General features: G+C 41.6%; 1 pseudogene; it reads left to right on the forward strand.

Moving 5' to 3' along the window:
- The first annotated feature begins 5357 nt into the window (after window positions 1-5357).
- On the forward strand, window positions 5358-9579 carry LOC149746879 (bolA-like protein 2 pseudogene; annotated as a pseudogene).
- Window positions 9580-19456: the final 9877 nt, after the last annotated feature.

Below are 19456 nucleotides of genomic sequence, written 5' to 3' on the forward strand. Positions count from 1 at the left end.
CAACTACTGAGCCCACGTGCCACAGCTAATGAAGCCCACGCGCCTAGAGCCCGTGCTCCACAACAAGAGAAGCCACCGCAGTGAGAAGCCCACGCACCGCAACAAAGAGTAGCCCCCGCTCGCCGCAACTAGAGAAAGCCCACGTGCAGCAACAAAGACCCAATGCAGCCTAAATAAATAAATAAAATAAATTAATTTAAAAAAAAAAAGAAAGAAAGTAGAATGGTGGTTGCCGGGGCTGGAGGAGGGGAGGATGAGAAGTTATTGTTTAACGGGGACAGAGTTTCAGTTTTGCAAGACGGAAAGAGCTCTGGAGAGGGATGGTGGTGACGGCTGCACAACGATGGGAATATACGCCTCGGAACTGTACACTTAAAATGGTTAAGGTGGCAGATTTTATGTTATGTATATTTTACCACAATTTGTAACAAATGTAACCAACAATCAAAATAATACAGGAAGCAAAGGATGGTTTTCATAACAACTACAGCCTCTGCCTCAAGGATCAGTGGGATCCTCCCTGCCTCCTTCCCGGGCCAGGTGACCCAAGACTGCCAGGCTCTGGGGCCTGTCCTGTGTAAGGCTCGGGTGGCACGTGTGGACGTTCCCCAGCCAGTGACAGGGAGCCACACCTCCCCAGTCTGAACACCGCCCGGCTTCCAGGCGAGTGGACCACACAAAGCCCGAAAGCATGTTTCTCCTAAGCCCTGGGCCCCGCATAAGAGGCTCCCGAATCCCAGCTACTCCTCATCCCTCTACTGCGGCTCTGGGCCCGCCAGCCTGGCTTCGGGGAGAATGGAAAGCCTTTCACCCAGAGCAGGGAAAGCAGAGCTGGAAGACGAGAGGACCAAAGGCAGACTTCTCAGGCTTCTGACAGTGTCGCTGGGAGCTGGACTTAGCTGTCCGTCTTTCTTTCCTCAACATGTTCATTGCACACTGGCTTCAGTTATTAAATACTGTCAGCACCACCTCCAATGTAGATTACACAGTTGGTTCCCATTCTTGAAACCTGGCTCTAATGTCCAAGAGCTTAAAGATCTTTTTTTCTCCTGAAGTTTGATTACGGTTTAGAGTACTGTAGTTAATAGCCTGAAAGACCCTGGCACAAACTGGGTCGGCTGGGTTTTGCCTCACATATGCACACTGTCTTTCCCTGTTTGCCCTGAAGGTCAGTCTTTCCTCCAATTTGAGGCTGCTCAAATGATACAAGTGGTACAAAAATCATAATTTCTGTCCCTAGACCTCAGATAAATTCCCCCAGGCAATTATATTTGACGTGGCTGAAACATCAGTAGAATAAAAATGGCTGCAATCCTCTTGAAGCTACTTGAATTTTAATGCATTTTGACTCTCTTGACAATGTGACGTTAATTTAGGGCTATAACTAAAATACTGCATATTGAAAGACATGTTCTTTGCTTCCCTTTGCTTATTTTGTGTACTTACAGTGAAATAAGCTTCAGTTATTATGGCAAAGCCTATTGAAAAATGTATACATAGATTTTAACACAATCTATAGCATACAAAGAATCTTCTTCAGGAGACCTGATATAGTCAAACCAGTTTTCCTAACATCCCAGATTCCCTAATTGTTATTTTATGCTGTAGTGTCTAAAAACCAAATCACAGAAGACGTTGCAAGAGGCTTTTCTTAGGAGAATGGAAATCCCCTAGCATTTTACCTAGGATCTCAGAAAGTCATTTCTCTGGAGAGCAGTGAATACTGACCAAAAAAATCAGACATGGTTATAAAATTTGCACAGTACTGGCACACAAAGTACTTATATTCCTCCAGGCCTCCCATATCTTGACCAGTTTGCTCCAAGAAAGGTCTTTTCCTCTTTCACTAGGTGTTCATTCCTCCACAGGTGCTTACTGGGCACCTACTTCACCCCAGCGCAGTGTGAGGTCCCTCCTCTCAGGGAATTTACATTCTGGGTAATGACAGCTGGTGCGAGGACTGCGGAAGAAATAAATGGGACAACACGATGGAAACTTGGAGGGGGTGGGTCTCGACTTTGGACATGAGAGTGTCCTCCACTGGTACTGTGTATGCCTGGCTGTGCCTCTGGTCGCAGGGCTCAGAGGGAAGGAAAGTGACAAAGTGCCCAGGTAGAAAAGAACTTCTAACTACATCTTTGTGTTCATAACTTTTTTTCTAATTTTAACAACTAATTTTGAGGTGTTTTTTTTTTTTTTAATTTCAGGGGTTTTTTTAGCTTTTATTTTCCCAAAATTGAATTATTGGGTTAGAGAATATTAACTAATGACTACATATATATATCACAAATTATATATGTGTGTATGTGTATATATTGTATACAGGTGTTTGTATATACTTATATCAAATATTTGTGTGGCATATATATATCATATATGCCACACAACATACATATATACACATAAATAGAGAGAGATCCAAATAAAAAAGCCTGCACCAGTTTATACTCCTATCATGAATGTACAAGAAAAGCTATTTCACATTTCTTTTAATCTCCTTTAAAATGCTTGCAAATTTGATAAATGTAAATAGTATCCAAGTTCTTTCATTTTTCTTTATCAGGTTTTTAAATATAATATTGGAAAATACAGAAGAATATGTGACATGTACATATGTTGCAGAACAAAATAACACAGGTGAACCCATAACTCAGCCAATAACTTGCATCCATCCTGAATAACTCCTCTATCCTCTTGCCTCTTTCTCACTCCATCCCCAGAAGAACCTGTATCCTGTATTTTATGCCCATTATTCTCTTATCTTTCTTTTAAAATAACTTTATCATATATGTACATATAACTGAATAATGTATTAGTGAATTTGGTTTTTTAGCCTTATAAAAATGATATCATACCTAATGGAGTTCTGCAACTTGCTAGTTCACTCAACATTATGTTTCTAAGATTCACCTATGTTATGGCACATAATTTAAGTTCATTTGTTTTTTCACTGCTATATAATATCCATCATTTTCCTGTTGGGTTGTTTTCAGGGTTTTTTTAAATTATAAATCCATATGAACATCTCATAAAAATCATCTTGTGTATCAAAAAGCATTCAAGGGCTTCCCTGGTGGCGCAGTGGTTGAGAGTCCGCCTGCCGATGCAGGGGACGCGGGTTCGTGCCCCGGTCCGGGAAGATCCCACATGCCGCGGAGCGGCTGGGCCCGTGAGCCATGGCCGCTGAGCCTGTGCGTCCGGAGCCTGTGCTCCGCAACGGGAGAGGCCACAACAGTGAGAGGCCCGCGTACCACAAAAAAAAAAGCATTCAATATAATGCTAAATAGTTTTGCAATGTACCAACGGAAACATCGGCTGTACCAATGTACATTTCCACCAGCAATATATACCATTTATCCTCATTCTCTCCAACACCTGACATGGTCAGACTTCTTCACTGTTGGCAAGCAATTGTTGTGGGTATAAAATAACATCTTGCTGTGGTCTGACTTGATATTGCCCTGATTACTAATGAAATAGAACATGTCTTCTCATGGTTATGTGCCATACATATTTTCTCTTGTGTGAAATACCAGTCCACCTCTTTTGCATATTTTTTCATTTCTATGCAGTGATTTATCTTATAGATTTATAGAAGTTCATAGCATATTCTGGATTCTAATTCTTTGTTGATTGTATATATTACAAATATGTTCTCCCAGCGAATGACTTAATTTACATTTACATTATGGTATTTTTTGAAGAAGTCTTAATTTTAAAATAGTCAAGGAACTTCCCTGGCAGCACAGGGCTACAAAGTTGTAAGTCTTTATATCAGCTAGAGCAAGTTCTTCTACCTTATGCTTCTTGACTCTTTAGAACAAACCTGTCAATTTTTTTTAAATTAATTTATTTATATTTGGCTGTGTTGGGTCTTCGTTTCTGTGCGAGGGCTTTCTCTAGTTGCGGCGAGTGGGGGCCGCTCTTCATCGCGGTGCGCGGGCCTCTCACTGTCGCGTCCTCTCTTGTTGCGGAGCACAGGCTCCAGACGCGCAGGCTCAGTAGTTGTGGCGCACGGGCCTAGTTGCTCCGCGGCACGTGGGATCTTCCCAGACCAGGGCTCGAACCCGTGTCCCCTGCATTGGCAGGCAGATTCTCAACCACTGCGCCACCAGGGCAGCCCGAACCTGTCAATTTTAATGAAGATTCCATTCAGATTTTCTTTGGAATTTGGAGAGAATAAACAACTTCATGATACTGAGTATTCCTTTCCAAAAACATGAATATTATTCCATTTTCTTGGGCGTTCTTCAATGTCCTCCAATAAGACCTTATGATATTCTGCATATAGATCTTGCACATCTTTTGTTAAAAGTATTCCTAGTGTAGCAGGTTGCCAGTTGTCTCCAAAAATCCATCCATCTCTTCCTGGGCACACAGCCACCCAAAGAGATTCTACTCACCCCAGGAGTGATGGTACAGCCTCCAGGTAGCGCCTACTGAAAGACTCACTGCTTTCCCTGGACTCAGCTTTTCCTCGCCTGTGCTGACCCTGACACTGATGTGGAAGTGGCCCAGTTCTGATGATTCAGATGAGTGCAGGACTCTCGGGAATGACCTAGCGACAAAGTGAAAGGAACCCAGATCTCTGGACGGCCTGTTGAAGCAGAGCTGTCTGCCAGCCTAGACCAACCACACTAGAAACTTCTCTTTTATTTAAGCCATGCTATTCAGGGGGTCGTTATGTTATGCTATGTTTTTTACACACTGTTAGATTCTGTTTAGTAATGTTTTACCTGGAATTTTTATATCTACGCTTAGGAGTGAGATTGAACTGCAATTTTCCTTATTCTTGTGTTCTTTCCTTGTTTTGATGCCCTAAAGTGCATTAAGAATATTTCCACCCTTTCAGTCCTCTGGAGGAATTTACATAAGATGAAATAATTTGTTTCTAGAAAATTTCATTGAACTCATCCGTAAAACCATCTGGATTTCATGTAGTTCTTGTTGGGAAGAATTTTTACCGTGAGTGATTTCATTTTAACACTTTCTTTATAAATAAGTAACGAGTGCTACCTCACTGCAGTTTTAATGTCCATTTTATATTACTAATAGAGTCGCTCATCTTTCCGTACGTCTATGAATTGTGGGTTTCCTATTTTGTGGGTTGCCAGTTTATTTCTTTTTCCCATTGTGATCATTTAGATTAATTCAGCTTCCCCTCCCAGTGTGGGTGGAGTACCATTCTCCACCCCAATGATGTTGGGCTTGGCCATATGACTTGCTTGGGCGAAGAGAACGAGAGCAGACATGACACAAGCAAAAGGCTTTAACTGTGCTTGCTCAGATTGGTGGCTCTCTTGCGCTAGTGCTGTCGCCATGACAACCAGCCCTGGGTGATCACTGGCCTTACAGTGATGAGCATACTTGCAACAGACCTGTACCCAAACTGCACCCTGGAGCCGAGCCCGGCGAACTTGGAGCCTGAAGAAGCAGAGCCACCCAGCTCAGTACAACCTAAGTCAGCCAAATAGCGGACTTGCGTGAGAATAAATGCTGCTGTTAAAAGCCAGTGAGTTTTACGGGGGCTTGTTATGCAGTAATATTGTAATAATAGCTGACTAACACATCTATTTATCTATCAGGGTGTTAGAGAATTCCTTATCATTTCTTGTAATCATTAGCTTATCTAATTTTAATAGATAACTTAATATTCACATAATTTATATAATTATTAGTTTATTGCTCTAACTATCCCCCCGCCCCGCTAGAGTTTGCCTTGTATTTTGATGGTGTTTCTTAATTTTACACATAGGGAAATTTTACTCATTTTTAGTTAAGTTTGTACATTTTTTCCCCCTGTTGCTCTTCTATTCCTTTTGAACCTAAACAGTCTTTCCCAATTCTGAGATTTAATAAATAATCAATTCCATTTTGTTTTATAAAACTTTAAAAGTGTGTAATTCTCTAATCTCTCTGGAATAAGAGAGGTGTATTGATCATTCCTAGATCCTCTTATTTTTTTTTCCTGAGTTCAGTGTGATATATCTGGGACCCCTAAAAATTAATCCCAATTCTAATTGGAAAAATGTTTAAATTGAAAACTCACTAAGATTATATAATAGTCACCCTTTTAGCTAACAGCTTTGTTTTTGCTTTAAATTTTTAATTAAATTGGCATACCAATTTAACTATCCCAATTACTTTGTGTTTAACCAAGCTGAAATTACACTTTCATTTGCTGTCCAATTCCTCTAGAGAATTCAAATTCACCACAATCTTTTAGTAACCCACAGCTCTGTTCCTTATTAACCAAAATAATTCAATTACTCACAAAATTTTTTACTATTTTTTCCTAGATTATCTTACAATCCTCTTATCTATACAAGTTGAAATTGAAGGAGGCATACTGCACTGTTAGAAGGACTCGAAAAACGCTGTGTGACTAGCATCACTGTATTGAAGGTATCCTGCTGTGAGTGAAGGTGTGTCCCTCGGTGGAGCCTTCCCGGATTCTCTGAGGGGAATTTGCTGCTGTTCTCTCTGTGGTCCCGTAGCACAGTATGTATGGGATTTGCATTGCAACGTACTTTTGTTTACATGTCTGTTCACCCCATTTGACTGTGAGTCCCCCATTGGCAGTTACTCATTTCTAGTCGTCTAGCACCCATCTTGGTACTTGGCTCATAGAAGATGCTCAGTACCTATCGCTTGATTGATCAACTGATTGGAAGGTTGCACTGGGTGATAGTAAAGTGATGGTGGGCAGCCTATTTGGGTAGCTTCCTTTCTCTTTCCTTTCTGTGAGACCACGACCAATATATAATTCATTTAAACTCTTATACCAGGTCATTCTTTTATATCTCCCACTCTAGGTAGTTATTGGAGTGCCCAAAGACCACACAGGAGATAGGAAAGTGGGGATTAAAAACTTCTCCCCAGTTTCTATAACTAAGTTATTCTAGCACCATGATATATTGGAAGGAGCACTGAACTAGGGGTAGGGAGACTTAGGGTCCAAGTCCAGCTCTTCCTCTTAATACCCAGCTTAGAACAGGTCACTTCATTCCCCGGGACTGCAATTTTGCCATCTGCAAACTGAAATGTGCCACTGCATTGCACAATCTGTTAGGTCCTTAGGACTTTAGTTCTGTACAGAACTACTCAGGATGAGAGTCATTCATCAGGCAGCCACACTGCATAGTGGAAGGACATGGGGCTTTGGAGTCAGGTGGTTGGGGCATTGTATCCAGACTGTCAGTTACTAGATTAACAACCTTGGGCAAGTTATTTAGCTTCACTGATGCTCAGTTTTCTGTGGGACGTATAATACCTCTCTCGCAAAGCTGCTGTGAAATTTAAATGAGGTAAGGCAGATGAAGCCTGTGGCACTGCGCTTAGACTGCAGTAGAGTCTAGACAGGAACCTTAGTTGTGTTCGTCACACCCCTGTCCTTGCACACAGAGGAAGCTCATCTTTCACCTTTCACTGATGCTCACATACACTGCACACACACGTGCACACACACACACACACACACACACACACACACGGTGGAGTAGTTAAAGACAGCAGAAGTCCAATTTTAATGACTTTTTTTCCCATGGTTCTGGTACCATCATTGCCAAAAGGAGAGGCTATCTTACAGGCAGTGATTTAATGGTTAAATGTTAAATTCTTGATGTCTTACAATCATTAAATAAATAGTCCCTAGGTAATTCCCCCTGTGTCCAATAAAATGAAAAATCACCAGATATATGGAACTTGGAAACTGGATTTATTAGGTTCTTTAAATCCTGGACAAAGATACCATTAAAGTGTGAGTCCCTTCCAATAACTTTTTAATTATAAAGAATATTTCATACACAGTAAGCAATATTACAAGATGGAGCAATAAAACAGTATTGCCAACAGTTCCAAATGTTATGTTTCTGCTGTACTTTACATCTTAGGTCTGGATACTAAGGTTTGTGATTGCTTGTTTTGAAACAAAACCCATCTACCTACAAGGCAATTCACTTTGGAATCGGTTACTCAAAGTTGCAGCAGGCTTCAAAGCCCAGAGGGAGAACATTGATGATTCAACTATCCCCTGAAACTGGGTTTTGAAATTCATGATTTGGGAGCACTCTCTTCACTGACTTTGAGGGAGCGCTAACACCTGGTCTGCCCAGCAGAGGGCAACAGGACCCGAGGAAAAGCAGCAAGAGTATCAGCAGGGTTTTAAACTCAGGCTTCCAAGGCCAGGGCCAAGGAGGATGACACTCCTCCCGGCCATGAGGAGCACCAGGGCCAGTGCAGAATGGAAAGATGGGTGCCTTGTCCAAAAGCACCTCAAGCCCACTCCCCTGGGCTGCTCTTGCCTGGAGACTGTGGGGACGCCCCCCTCCATTCACGCACAGCTCTTTAGATGTCACCTTCTCAAGGAGACCCTTCCCAGCTAAAACAGCATCCCCATCCCCCTCTAAGTGGGACCTGACCCTGTAACCAGCTTTATTTTTCCTCCAAGCACTTACCGCCAACACCTGATGTATTATATTAGTCTGCACTTACTAGAATGTCCACGGGAGCAGGAATTTTCTAGAGTTTTCAGTCCATGACTGTATCCCCAGCTTCTGGAACGGTGCCCAGAATGTGTAAACACTGGACTGTTGAAATGAGGATATGTCTTGACAACCACTGATGAGACAAAAGTAAAAACCAAAGAATATCAGCGCGGCAGGGGTCCGAGTTGCAGTTCGTCCCCGCTTGGGGGCCACAGTGGAACTCAGCGCCCAGTACCTCCAGGGAGAAGCTGCACGGGGACCTGGAGATGGAGCACGTGGAAGTGGGGGACACGACTCCCAACTGTTGCGTGTCCAGCCTCCGCGTCCTTGTGGTGTCGGCCAAGTTCAAGGGGAAGCCGCTGCTTCAGAGACACCGGCTTGTGAACACTTGCCCAGCAGAAGAGCTCCTGCACATCCATGCCTTTGAGCAGAAAACCCTGACCCCGGCGCAGTGGGCCCGTGAGCAGCAGAAATAAGGGACCCAGACCTGCACACCTATTAAATTATGGATCAGGGCCAAAAAAAAAAAAAAAGAGGAAAACAAAACAAAAGAATAACCAGGGCAAGGCCTGCAGGGCATACCTGTCAGATCAGCAGATGGGATGGGAAAGACTATCCCTTTACCTGTATGCAGATTTGCTCTGAAAGCAGAACGCCAACTGTGCATAGAACCATCATATTTTCCCATCACCTAATCTGTGATACTTTTACAACGTCCTTGGAGAGTGACTGCTTCACTCCTTTTACAGGTGAAATAAATAAAGCCCAGAGAAGTACAGAATCTTACACAAGATTCCAGAGTCACACAGCTCCCGTGGCAGAGGCAAATCAAGAAGACCAGAACTCAAGCAAGACTGACGTCTATCCTCCTGCTCTTTCTGAGGTCACGCTGTTCCAGACGTGGGGTCTGCAGTCTGACCTTTCCATTCTATCCCAGGGTCAGGAAGATAAACTTAGTGGCCCAGCGCCTTGGGAACTGATTCAGCTTGTTTGCAGAGCTTTGCCTTGGATTCAGTTCATTGTCAACGTATCAATAATTCTTTTCTTAAAAAATAAATTTATTTATTTTTATTTATTATTTTTGGCTGTGTTGGGTCTTCGTTGCTGTGCGCAGGCTTCCTCTAGTTGTGGTGAGCAGGGTCTACTCTTCATTGCGGTGTGTGGGCTTCTCATTGCGGTGGCTTCTCTTGTTGTGGAGCACGGGCTCCAGAGTGCGTGGGCTTCAGTAGATGCAGCGGGTGGGCTCAGTAGTTGTGGCCCGTGGGCTCTTGAGCGCAGGCTCAGTAGTTGTGGCTCACAGGCTTAGTTGCTCCGTGGCATGTGGGATCTTCCCAGACCAGGGCTCCAACCTGTGTCCCCTGCATTGGCAGGTGGATTCTTAACCGCTGCGCCACCAGGGAAGCCCAATAATTCTTTATTAATAAGTCCAAGCATATGACATTTCTGAGCAATTGCATATCAATGTCAAGGGAAAAGATAGGGAGTGCATGGTGTGTTGTGAAATATTGCAATAGACAGGCATATTACAAGTTATGTGATTCTAAGCGTTGCTTCATAAATGATCCTTGATCTCTGGCTCCTGTAGAGTTCATGATCTGGCCCTGAGCTGGCACTCATTCCAGACCACATACTGTAGCTAACTAGCCACAACTATGTTGCACACGAGGCTTTCCTTTGTGGTGAACTTTAATATTCAGCTGGAGAAGAGACACTCTTATTCCTTTAATTGTGTTTTTCTAATGGAATTGCAAATTGTAATTGTTTCTTCCTCTTGAAAGATCTTAGGTTTCATCATTGAGTTCCTATGCTCACATATCATCTTAACTATTTTTAAGACTTTGGCATGACTAAATAACCAAATAGACCTTGCCCCATAGATAACTTTTGGATAAATATAAAATTTCCTCTTTGACAATAATCTTCTCACAACGTGACTCTCTTAACAGTGTCTGATGTATAATTATTACAAAAGGGACAAGAATAATACGTCAGGGTAAATAGACAAAATGACATGTATTGTACCCATATCTATGAACCACTATATTTCTCCTTTCCTGATCTTTAAAATGAAAGAAGTTCCATTTGACTCTGCTCTACTTAAAGGAAGATTATGAAGATTAATTGAACACTCTTGGAAAAAACAAAAATATTATAGAATAAATTTTGGCAAGCAAAGTTACCAAGTTAATAATAAATTTTTTTACAACATAGCTATCTCATAACAGTTTGATAAAGATGATGAGATTCGTAGAGCACAGAATTTTAAAACTGGAGGAGATTCCAAAGGTTATCTGGCTCAAATTCATTTTACAGAGGAATAAACAAAAATGTGCAGAAATAGCAAATCTGACACTGTTTTAAAGTTTTCCTTTGATAGACTAAGATTATATAATAAGTTATGTTTAGAGAGGGAATGAAACTTCCTATTTAACTCCAGCATACAGCACAATAGTGAGGCACTAGCATCTCTTTGAGGGGCTCTGGACTATTTACAGCAGCTTCTTTATTCTTCATACATCAGGCTTCCCAGATCCTGATAAATTTTAAATTGTCAGTGTCCTTCTCAAAATGACTAAACTTAGATCCTCAATCCTATTCTCACCATTATAGGGAACTGTGGGGTTGGTACCACCTTGAAACCCAGATGGATCTAATTAATGCAAACCAAAATCACGTCCATTTTTGGAACACCCACCTAAGCTAAAACCGCTACCTAGGCTTCTCCTATGAAACTGATTTAAACTGGGGCACAGCTGTTCTTTTTGTCTGCTTGGGAGCCATCTCTCCTGCTTCTGCAACAGCACCCCACGTTTGCTTTGGGGAGTTACCACTCTAACCATCTGAGAGAATCTTGGAGGGACTGTCAATACAGATGGCCTGCCCTCCCCTGCCCAAGAGGTGGGTATGTGAGTCAAGCTAGACCAACCAGCTGCCCTCTCTCCAGGCAAAGATCTTGACTCAGAAGGAGCTACGAAGAACGGGGGGGGGGGGGGGGGCAAGGCAGGACCTGACTGGTTTGAGTGGGTGTGCTGCTGAAAAGATACTGTTCATCTGTCAGTCACTTCTAGTTTCCTAGATCCTCAAAGTTATTCTGGTTTGGGAGCTTCCAGGTCTTGATTCTTCAGCCTTTCCTTCGATTCTATGAGTACCCCCTGCAACTTTTGTTAAAACAAAGTCAGTTTCTGTTGCTATTAACCAAAATCTCTACCTAGTACACCTGGCCTCCAGGCTATTTTCCGGTTTGTTTCCTTGTGTGTTTTCTGCCCCTCATCCTCTTCTGTCAGAGATGGAAGCTTGTCTGCCCTGTTCATTGCTGGATCTCCAGAACAGAGAATTATGTCCGTAACATGGGAAACTCTCAAGAAATATATGTTGGTTGGGCTTCCCTGGTGGCGCAGTGGTTGAGAATCTGCCTGCCAATGCAGGGGACATGGGTTCGAGCCCTGGTCTGGGAAGATCCCACATGCCGCGGAGCAACTAGGCCCGTGAGCCACAACTACTGAGCCTGCGCGTCTGGAGCCTGTGCTCCGCAACAAGAGAGGCCGCGACAGTGAGAGGTCCGCGCACTGCGATGAAGAGTAGCCCCCGCTCGCCGCAACTAGAGAAAGCCCTCGCACAGAAACGAAGACCCAACACACCCAAAAATAAATAAATTTAAAAAAAAGAAAAAAAAAAGAAATATATGTTGGATAAGTGACTGATAGACAATTCCCTAAATAATCCAGTTGTCAAATCTGAGTACCTTGGGATGATAAACTGAAAAAAAAAAAAGTTTTGTTGCTGTTGTTTTTGTTTTTAATTTTTTGGCTGAGTGGCACGTGGGATCTTATTTCTGCGACCAGGTGTTGAACCCGCACCCGCCGCAGTGGAAGTGCAGAGTCTTAACCGGTGGACCGCTAGGGAATCCCCAAGGGTTTTTTTTCTTTTTTCTTTTTTTAATAAAGGTCTATTACTTTATTAACCTGAGCTCATAAAAGAAATGAGGAAAAATGTCTATAAGAGAGTACGTAAGACCTGATCCTAACTCAATGCAAGTCCTGTTTTCTGCCAAATTAGCCTCAGAATTGAGCGGCTGGGCAAAGGGTGGCGAGGACCTTGTGACCAAGTGGATGGTTCAACTCCTTCTGCCTCGGGGGAACGGAGCCCCAGGGAAGGACTGCAGCTGCTGTGGCCACAATCACCCCCTCCCCCATCCCCCAGCCCAAAAAGCCAGGGAGAAAAGCAAGCAGCTGAGTGGAAATGATCCACGGAGAAATGGCTCTGCATTTTTGCACTTGCTGTGTGATCCATGATAAATTTCAGGTGGGCCTAAGGCTGGTCTTGGTTTAAAAAGAATGAGGAGGAGCAGCAAGAAAGGGAGGAGTTGTGCCAATGGGATTATTGTGGCCAGTGTTTGCTGCTGAAGGTAATTAGGTGAATACCGAAGCCTTCGGCACAAGAGGATGCTCCCAGACTCGCCACCCCCAGGTAGGATATAAACAAAATTCCAACTATTATTGCTTTGGAGGCCTTTAATAAACATGGAGGGGATATGAAGGAAAGCCCTGTATTACAGAAGAAGTGTCAATTGGTTCTTACGCCTCACAGAGGCCTTAGCAGAGATGCTTCCTAATAATGGCTAATGTGAAATGAGTGTCTGTTGCATGCCAGACCAGATGCTGACTGTGCTAAGTGATTTGCATGCATTTTCTTGTGTGATTGCACAATATTCCGGGGTAGATACTGCTATAATCTCCCATTTACAGATCGGGAAAGTGAAGTTTAGAGAAGCTGACAACTTGCTCAAGGCCACACAGGTACTAAGATTTCAACTGGATAGCAAGGGATGCTAGTCTAGAGAGAGGGAAATGGAATAGGATAAAGGAGAGAGGCCAGGGAGGTCCCTGTATCTGCCCCCATTGTGGGTGTGAAAGAGAAATTTCAGGAAAAGATTAGGCAAGGAGAAGACCAGAGGGGAGTGTAAGAGTATTCAGACGGCCCAGTTTTAATGGGGACCTGAGTGTGTCCTGAGCCCTCCCAGGGGGCCACTGCTCAGTTCCCATCCCCCTCCCCCTCTGTACTGTTCCTTCCAAACCATTCCTCGTCCACCCTCACCCAACACCATCTGCAGTCCCTTTGTAGCAACTAATCCAACTGAGAGATTTGCAGGAGTGATTTCCACGGGTGTCTCACTAAAAAATAATGAGAAGTGGTTTTCTCACCCTCCTCTCAGAAAGCAATCGTGGCTTTGAGTCTTGGAAACTTGCATTTATTCTTGACCCAGAGAAGAAAGAACAGGTCTTTTAAGTGCCCTAAGGTTTGCGAAAGAGGAGACGTGACCCCTCCAGCCCCAGGAAGAGTTGGATCCTCTAAAGAGAGGGTCTCAAAACACTGTCCCCTGGCATCCCCAAGACCATTTCAGTGGACAGAAGAGGTCAAAACTACTTTCAAAATAATATGATTTTATTTGCCTTTTTCCCTTTCATTCTTGCACCGGTGTACCTGGAGTTGTACCTAATGTGTGACATCACAACAGACTGGATGCAGAAGCAAATATGAGAATCCAGCTGTCTTCTATCAAGCCAGATATTAAAGTGATTTACAAAAATGTAAAACAAAACAACACAGTTCTTCTCATTAATATTTTTTTGCATTGGAAAATGTCTAAAGCTGACCTTGAGGACAGTTGCATCTTGCCCTAACTTTTTTGCTACAGGAAGAAACAATACTTTGGAGACAAAACAAAACATTTACCTTCAGGAAAAGGATTCTTTTCATTGGTGTCTTCCTCCAAAAAGCCACACAGTTTATGACTAGGTTGCCCTGTTTGCGTGGCTGCTGTTTTGGTTTGCTTTGGTCACTTTTCCTCCCTTCTGAGCCTCCCCAGTCTTTTAATCCAGCTTACTCTGGGACAGAATGAATCACTGAAACACAGGTGTCAGGCCACCAGAGAGCAGCCCTAGTCAACGATTGCCCCCAAAGCGTGACAACTTATTAATCAGTAGGGTTATCAGTACATTTTATCTTCAAGAATCTAAAATATCACTGCCCGTCCATTTCATGGCTGATGGAGACTCCCTGGTATCTGCCTATGCTCTTCAGATAAGAGCTGTTTATGGGCAGGGCCCCTAGCTAACGCAGCCCCACGAGCCGCCACAAGGCCTTGTGAAGCACCTGGCACACAGAGGCACTCAGGAAATGTGGAGTAAATATAGTTGGATTGGACTGCAAAACCCTTGGCCCTGCCAATCCAGGAATAACCAGAGGGACCTGATGGGGTGTGACATATCACCAAGTCAACCAAGCAACCCCAGCTGGTACCCCAATTTCTGCTGGCCCTCCTCATGGACCCCCAGCCAATGCCTTTGCCTATGGGAGCCCCACAACTGCCCTGCCCTACCTTCCTCCCTCCGACCAGACCGTGAGGAGATAGGAGGCCAGAGAGTGGATGGGAGTACCCAGAGAGGCCTCCACCAACATTGACATGGCTCATCCTGGCCTATTTGTATCCAGACCTGAATAGTCCTGCAGTGATTGTCTATCACTTATAAATGTTAATGTACACATAACCTCTTTACCAAAACATAAAAAAAATCAACTAAAATGTTTCTAATTCTGATCAATATTGAAACTTGAATTTTTAGAGTTATAATCAGTGAGTTATACTCTAAGCTATTGAGCATGCTAATTTTTTATTGAATATAATCTATATACTTGTCACATTGATGGTTACGTAGAGTTTTTTTTATACTGATGTACTATTGTTTGCTTAACATTTGCTGTGCATTGGTTACTTGGGTCGCTCCAATTTTTCACTACCAGCAATTGTGCTATGATAAACATATTTGTGCAAATTGCCTTTTTTTCTGTCTTTTAGTGTTCCTTAGACTCTATTTCCACAGGCTATACTCCTAGTAATAAGATTACCAGGGCAAAAGAATGAATGGATACACACACACATATGTATCGCCATGCTGCTTTACAAAAAGATGACAACAAATCATTGGTTTCAATTTGGCAACGATTTTTTAGGCAAGAGTTTTTAAAATCTTACTTTAAAAAGGTTGAGGTCTTAGAATTTAAGGATTGGAATGGAAGACTCTTTATAGGTCATTTTGGCCAGCTCCCCAAAGAGTGCAAAGATGCCCTCGTCATCACAATTCGTTTTGTCACCATCTGTCATGATAGGTAGTGGTTGAAGTATAAGAAGAAAATCCAGCCTCACACAAATGTGTAATTGTAATAGGATGAGTATTTCAATAATCTTTTAAAATAAGTGTTGGTATTTTCTTTGATACAACACCAAAAGGCAACCAATGGCTAGTTGCAATGTAAACAGAATTTGAAACTATATCAGTTGAAATGTTCATACTCTGTTACATTAAATTCACTGGTCTATCTTGCACTTCAAATGACACTTTTACTCAGGCATGATTTTATAGCATCATGCATTGGTCAGCTGAAAATTTTTGGTTCACTAGTAATAGGGATCTTTCAAATGTAGACACATTTATTATATAATCAAAAATCACATTGGCCCAGGACCAAATGGCTTCGCTGGAGAATTCTACCAAACATTTAAAGAAGAATTAACACCTAGTATCTCAAACTCTTGCCAAAAGTTGAAAAGGAGAGAACACTTCCTAACTAATTTTACAAGGCCAGCATTATTTTGATAGTAAAATCAGATAAAGATACTATAGCAAAAGAAAACTACAGATTAATATCCCTGAAAAATATGCAAAATTCCTCAACAAAATACTAACAAGGCAACTTCAACAATACTTTTAAAAGATTATACACCATGATCAGGTGGGATTTATTCCTGGAATGCAAGGATAGTAAAATCAGTCACTGTAATGCATCGCGTTAACAGGATGAAGGACGAAAACCATACAATCATCTCAACTGATACAGAAAAAGCGTTTGACAAAATTCAATACCCTTTCATGATAAAAATACTCAACACACTAGAAAGAGAAAACTACCTCAACATAATAAAGGCCATATGTGAAAATCCCACAGGTAATGTCATACTCAATAGTGGAAAACTGAAAGCTTTCTCTCGAAGATCAGGAAGAAGACAAGGATGTCTACTCTTTCCACTTCATCTAAACTAGAAAGGACGAAGTAAAATCATCTCTGTTTGCAGATGACATGATCTTATTTGTAGGAAACCTTAAAGATTACACACATACACCCCTGTTGAAACTAATAAACACATTAAGCAAACTTGCAGGATACAAAATTGACATGCAAAAATCGGTTGCATTTCTATACACTAACAATTCTAAAGACTTCTATATACTAATGAACAACTTGTAAATGAAATTAAGAAAACAACGCTATTTACAATAGTATCCAAAAAAATGAAATATTTAGGAATAAATTTAACCAAGGAGGCAAAAGACTTGTACACTGAAAACAAAATACTTGAAGAAATTTTAAAAGACATAAATAAATGGAAAGACATCTCATGTTCATGGACTGGATGACTTAATATTGTTAAAACGTCTGTACTACCCAAAGCAATCTACAGATTCAATGTAATCCCTATCAAAGTCAAAATCCTTATGAAGTGGCATTTTTTGCAGAAATAGGAAAAACCATCCTAAAATTCATATGGAATCTCAAAGAATCCCAAATAGGCAAAACAATCTTGAGAAAGAAAAACAAAGCTACAGGCCTTACATGTCCTGATTTCAAAACATATTACAAAACTACAGTAATCAAAATAGTATGGTACTGACATAAAGACAGACATATAGATCAACAGGATAGACTAGAAAGCCCAGAAATAAATCCTCAGATATATAATCTTTGACATCAGGGAAAAGATAGTCTCTTCGACAAATGGTGTTGGGGAAACTGGACAACCACACACACACACACACACACACACACACACATACACATACACACAAAGTTGGATCCTTACACTATGAACAAAAATTAACTCAAAATTGATTAAAAAGCTAAATATAATGCCTGAAACTATAACATTCCTAGAGTAAAACATAGGGAAAAGCTTCATAACATTGGACTTGGCAAGGATTTCTTGGATATAAAACAAAGAGCAAAAATAGATACATGGGACTACATCAAACTTTAAAACTTCTATGTATTTTTTAATTAAAAATATTAATTGAAGTACAGTTGACTTATAATGTATTAGTTTCAGGTGTACAGTACATTGATTCAGATATATAGAGATATATAGAGATATACCCTTTTTCAAATTCTTTTCCTTTCTAGGTTATTACAAGATATTGAATATAGTTCCCTGTGTAAAACTCCTCTGTGTTAAGCGAAACAATATGAAATATTCTGGTATTCAAATACCCAGAACTGAATAACAATAATTTGACGGTTAATCATTCTTTAAGTAAAATTGTTGTTCCGTGGGGGGGAGGGCGGGCAGTGGCTAGTTGAGCTCACATCTCAAACAACTGAATGAGCACTTTTCCTTACACACGTAACCATCATACAGCAGAAGTACTTTAAATGTACTTCCATTTCATAACAGAGAATATTGAAAAGACAGGTACTCAAGGGCTGACATTTAATAAACCTAATTTTTCTGCTTCTGTAAGGACATTCTTATATTTTTTAAGATTTTTTTTTGATGTGGACCATTTTTAAAGTCTTTATTGAATTTGTTACAATATTGCTTCTGTTTTATGTTTTGGTTTTTTGGCCGCAAGCCATGTGGGATCTTATCTCCCCCACCAGGAATTGAACCTGCACCCCCTGCATTGGAAGGCAAAGTCTTAACCACTGGACTTCCAGGGAAGTCCTTAAGGACATTCTTAAGTGAAACAGGGAGCACATGGTGGTGAGGAGCACAAGGGCTACTGGTGTGGACTGGTACCACTGCTGCACTTCAGAGACTGAGCTGGTCAGTCACTGCTGATCTACAATCGAATAACCACAGCCCTTTCTAGTTTACAGAGTCAATTTTTCTGTTATTCCCATTTAATGCTGACAATACCACTTATCATTATCTGCCATTTACAGACCAGAAACTGAGGGATAAGAGCTTGAGAAACTTCCCCAAAGTCTTCAAGTTGTCAACTGGCAGTGCCAGCTCTTCTGACACCAAATCCCATTCACTAGGAAACACCACCTCTCACCACCACCCATCATTGACTTGTCCCCCAGAGCCATACCCGGTACCAAGCCATGAAGTAAACGAGTCTGTCTCAGGGTCTCCTCACTTCTTTGTCCCCCTTTCTTGACACTGGGGGTGCTCAACCATCCAGATGTCTACCCTGTCCCCACCCATCCTCATGCTCCTCTCCTGCAGCATCTTTGCGTCTGCCTCCCTCAAAACAGTATTAGTACCTCACATTTGTTCTGTGTATTTGAGTTTTATGAGGCATTTCCCCATGCATCATCTCCTTTGAATTTTGCTCTTCAAACTACTTTGTGAAATAGTTTTTCATTCTCCCATTCTGCAAGGAAAATTAGGCTCTTTGAGGTGGGAATTTGCCACCTCACATAGCTCACCTTTCGTGTGCCTCCTTTTCTTAAGATCTTTCCAACCTCTAATAGATTTATTTATAAGGAGGTTTACATGATGGATAGCTTCTTTACATGTTCCTTCCAAGAACTATTAGCTTTATGAAGTTTAAAAAAAAAACAAACTTGTATCTATGAAATGACTCCCTAACCTTGAGACTCTTAAACGTCATCATTGTTTGTGCCTCTCCAGGAGAATGATTACATGTAGAACTGAAACTGGACCATGGAGAAACAGAAATGATCATAATTTTGCAAGTGAAGGTGTAATGGGTATACATTTTTGCAAATTGTAATAAATAAATATAATTATTTACATTTGGAAGTGATAGTATCATCCACTGTGTTCCTTTCATCTCACAGGACATCTCAACAAGGCATGCATCCTCCTCTGAAGCCACAAACCACAAGAATAATATAACAGATGTGTTCAGATTGGATACACACAAGAGTATTAGCAGAAATTAGTT

The sequence above is a fragment of the Delphinapterus leucas genome, chromosome 18 (assembly GCF_059928025.1).
Source record: "Delphinapterus leucas isolate spDelLeu-1000000601 "Yukka" chromosome 18, BTC_Dleu_Yukka2, whole genome shotgun sequence".
In the NCBI taxonomy this organism is placed as follows: domain Eukaryota; kingdom Metazoa; phylum Chordata; class Mammalia; order Artiodactyla; family Monodontidae; genus Delphinapterus; species Delphinapterus leucas.